Raw genomic sequence first — 5,000 nt, 5'->3', positions numbered from 1 at the left:
ACATAAGCACTAGGCAGAGGTGGCGAAAACCCAACTTAAGAAGACTGTCTCCACTTTTTTCACCTCTAGCTCTTACTCGATTAAAAGTAACCTAATCCTTTCTACAAAGTTCTAGTTCCATGGGCTCTTGTACCAACCGTGTTTCACACAATTGTACATAATTCCTTTTGTATATATTATGCTTGTATCTTCACTCTTCCCTCGCACTAAAACGAACATGAAAATTCATGTCTGGTTTTTCCTCTGTGATATTGTCTGTCTTGTGAAATTGTTATGTCCTGTTGCCTTGAGGTTTTGTATATAAGGAGAGTGTTCCACAATAATATAACACAGTCGTTTCCAATCTGCCTTTGAGTTCACACCCTTACTCGGCGCCGTCACATTGGTGACCCCGGAAGTCGACTCGCTCCCAATGCCTTCCACCCCCACCTCCCTCGCCCCTCCATCGTTGGTACTATGACGGAGACTACATCAGTTGGCGCCACGGCCGCCCCATTGAAACTTTCACCGTTCGCCACCGGAGAGGCGTTTGCTTGGTTTCAACGCGCTGAAGTCCTCTTTCGTATCAGGGGCGTGACTCGCTCAACCACCAAAACGGATTATGTTCTCGCGGCGATAACCGAGGACACCTTCCCAGAAATATCCGACTGGCTTTGTGAACAAGGAGACTCCCCAATATCGTATGACGCCCTCAAATCATACCTTCTGCAGCAGTACTCGCCGTCGCCAGCCGCCCGTATAGCAAAGCTTTTTCAGCTCTCGCAACAACCGTTGGGGGACCAAAAGGCTTTGCTTGCCCTCAGGGAAAAGACCAGTATCGCTCGCCTTCAACCTGCCACAGACGGCTCTCCTCGTGAAGTGAACCTACTCCGTGCCCTTTGGATACGCCGTTTACCTGAACCTGTACGCGCTGCCACACCCGATATCGATAGTTTGCCCATAAATGACTTGATGACCAAAGTCGACGCCCTTATGGACAGCCACTTCAAGACCTCCATCAACGCCTCCACCCCTGACGACGAGGATGCCTATTCAACGTCAACCGAAGCTGACATGAATGCCGTAGGACATACACGCCTACCCCCTGACGTGCCGAAGCGGCGACACGGCCGCCCACCACCCACCAATCGCTCGCGTCCCAACGAACGACTTTTACAGCCACTTACTACCTCCCATCCGCCGCAGTTTTGCTACTAACACTTCAGATTCGGGGCAACCGCGAAGAAATGTGCCAAAGATTATCAGTGGCCAAAAAACGTGTAAGCAGGCCATCGCTTGTGGCGGTGGCCTCCCATGTTTCTAATCTGTTCTTTTTACAGGATGCAGGAACGGGCATGCGATTTTTGGTAGACAGGGTGCTTGTCGTTCTCTTTTGCCAAGGAAACTCTTCAAGGCACAATGTAGTCTGTCTACATCTGCCGACGTCCGCTTGGTAGCTGCCAACGGATCTGCGATACCCACCTACGGTTACGAGAGCCTCACATTATCGTTCGGAAACGGTAAATTCAATTGGTAGTTTCTTGTTGCTGACGTCACAATGCCAATCCTCGGTGCGGACTTCCTCTCTCATTTCCACCTTCTGGTCGATGTCACCCACTGACGATTGGTCAAAGCAGACTCGTACTTGTCGGCACCTCTTCAACCCGCCCCCTCTAACCTCGCTCTCCACATCAGCGCAACCTCGGATGCCTACGCCCACCTCCTCATGTCGCACCCGGAAGTTTTCCGTCCAGAACTTCGCCAAACGCCCACGGTTCCTGCTAAGCACGGTATTTATCACCATATCAAGACGACGGGACCCCCAGTCTTCGCAAAATTCAGACGTCTGGAACCGGAACGATTGGCAGCCGCCAAACAGACGTTCGCCGAGATGGAGAAAATGGGCCTTTGCCAAAAGGCCTCCAGCCCATGGTCGTCACACTTACACATTGTTCTGAAGAAAGACGGCTCCCTCCGTCTGTGCGGGGATTACAGGCGCCTGAACATGCAAACAGAACCGGATCACTACCCCCTCCCAAACATTGCTGATGTAACCACCTACCTGCACAAAGCGAAGGTTTTCTCTACGCTCGACCTCTTGAAGGGGTATTATCAGGTGCCTATGAACCCAGAAGACATCCCCAAGACCGCCATCACCACTCCGTTTGGCACATACACCTTCAATTACTCTTGTTTTGGCCTTCGTAATGCTGGGGCAACGTTTCAACGTCTCATGGATGGCATTTTAGGGGACCTCCCTTTCTGTGTATGTTATGTGGACGACATACTTGTGTTCTCCTCCTCAAAAGAAGAACACCTCCGTCACCTGCGCATCGTGCTCGACCGCCTGCAACAAAACGGCCTTTTAGTCCGGTACGACAAGTGTACCTTTGGCGCCAACGAAGTGTCGTTCTTAGGGCACCGTATCACTCCTGAAGGAGTCCATCCCCTCCCTGAGAAGGTAGCAGCCGTTCAGAATTTCCCTGCGCCCTCGACCGTCAAAGCTCTGCAGGAATTCTTGGGCATGATCAACTATTATCACCGTTTTCTGCCAGCCATTGCCGCCGCTCTTGCTCCCCTCTGCGCCTCCCTCAAGGGCAAGCCAAAGGACCTGAAGTGGGGTCCCCTTCAAGAAGCAGCCTTCTGCAATGCAAAGAAGGCCCTATTAACTACTGCGGCGCTCACTTTCCCTATCCCACACGCCCCTCTCCTTCTCTCCACCGATGCCAGCGACGTCGCTATTGGTGCAGTACTCGAGCAGGTGGTCAAAGGCTCGCCCTGCCCATTGGCCTTCTTAAACAGAAAACTGTCCAAGGCAGAATCGGGTTATTCTACCTTCGATCGAGAATTGCTGGCGGTGCACTTGGCTGTCCGTCACTTTCGCCATTTTTTAGAAGGTACGCCCTTCGTCATTCGCACAGACCACATGCCTCTGGTGCACGCCTTCACTCGACAGTCTGACGCCTGGTCCGCCCGTCAACGCCGACATCTCTCAGCCATGGCTGAATACAATTGCACCCTCCAATACGTCCCTGGGAAAATGAATCCCGTTGCCGATGCCCTGTCAAGAAACACGTTGGCTGCCGTTGAACTGGGATTGGATTACAACGCCCTGGCTGAAGCCCAACGACAGGATCCAGAGTATCAAGCTTGTAGGACATCCTGCACGTCCCTCCGTTGGGAGGATTTTCCCCTCGAAGACTCCACCACCACCCTCCTCTGTGACGTCAGTACTGGTAGACCGCGACCTTGGATTCCTGCTCCCATGCGCCGACAGGTGTTTGATCTCATCCACGGCCTTTCACATCCCTCGTGCCGTTCTATTGCACAGCTGCTGAAGGCAAAGTTCATTTGGCACGGCATTTCTAAGGATGCTAAGGATTGGGTCCGTGCCTGTACTTCTTGCCAAACTTCCAAAAGTACATCGACCCACGGATTCAGGAGTGGGCACCTTTCCTCAACCTCAGCGTCGTTTCGCACACTATCACGTCGACGTTGTAGGCCCCCTACCCACATCACAAGGACATCGTTACCTGTTTACCGTCATCGGCCGCTCCACTCGTTGGCCTGAAGCCATTCCCATGGAAACTGCAACGTCCGCCTCATGTACATCTGCCTTACTCTCTGGATGGATTTCAAGATTCGGTATCCCTGAGCATATTACTTCTCACTTTCACCTCTCAATTATGGACGTCATTAGCGAATCTCCTGGGCATCACCCTGCATCAGACAACGGCCTACAACCCCGCTGCCAATGGAATGGTTGAACGTTTTCATCGCACCCTCAAAGCAGCTTTGATGTCCCGCTGCAAGGATTGCAACTGGTTTACTCAGCTTCCCTGGGTCCTCCTTGGACTAAGGACCACTCCTAAAGACGCCCTCGACGTCTCGGCAGCCGAAATGGTGTATGGCGACCCGTTGGTCGTCCCTGCCGAATTTTTTCCTTCTACAACCTCCTCCGACGATCTCCAGCGCATACGTCACGTCGTGGGAAAATTTACTCCGTGCCGCCAGACTTACAAGCCCCCAGCGAAGCATCACATACCAATAGACTTGCACTCTGCAACGCACGTCTTCCTGTGCAACGACACCAGCAAGCCACCACTAACGCCCCCTTACACGGGCCCTTTCCTTGCGATCCGACGCAGTCCGAAAGCATTCCTACTAAACATTCGGGGCAAAGAAGACTGGGTCTCCATTGATCGTCTAAAACCTGCTTATCTTTTGCCAGATGACCCGCCTACAGTTCGCCTCTCTAGATTAGGGAGCTCTATTTAACATGCACAGTATATCATTTTTAGGGGGGGAGCCATGTACCAACCGTGTTTCACACAATTGTACATAATTCCTTTTGTATATATTATGCTTGTATCTTTGCTCTTCCCTCACACTAAAACGAACATGAAAATTCATGTCTGGTTTTTCCTCTGTGATATTGTCTGTCTTGTGAACTTGTTATGTCCTGTTGCCTTGAGGTTTTGTATATAAGGAGAGTGTTCCACAATAATATAACCCAGTCGTTTCCAATCTGCCTTTGAGTTCACACTCTTACTCGGCGCCGTCACACTCTGGATGACCTCATCAGCTGGGCAGTGATATGTTACTCTCCGGCATTCTGGGTGGTAAGGTGCTTTCCCCATTGGCTCGATACTAGTGGTGGTTGAAACTCTTTCCTAAGTATAACCGTTGTCTAAGTACCCGGTGATTATCGAGAGGGTGCCTCTCATCGTCCTATTGCTTATATATTTTGGTCTTTGATTTGATTGTTCGGTGGATGTTCAGTGTTGCAGTGCCTGCCAATTTATAGAGTAATGGAAGAGAGGTTGGTCTTACGGCACCAGTGATCTTGCGACATTGTTAACATTATCCCATTTATCTCTATAGGTTTTTTAAATATGTCTAATTTTACTTAATTAATTTCATAATTAGATAATACGAATAGTAATTGAATATTTATTCTAATGTTGTTACTAATCTTAAAACTTTTAATATCAATTGTTCATTACTTCTCTTGCAATTCA

Source organism: Palaemon carinicauda, chromosome 31 (assembly GCF_036898095.1).
Source record: "Palaemon carinicauda isolate YSFRI2023 chromosome 31, ASM3689809v2, whole genome shotgun sequence".
Classification (NCBI taxonomy): Eukaryota; Metazoa; Arthropoda; class Malacostraca; order Decapoda; family Palaemonidae; genus Palaemon; species Palaemon carinicauda.
Note: the sequence above shows the minus strand (reverse complement) of the source record.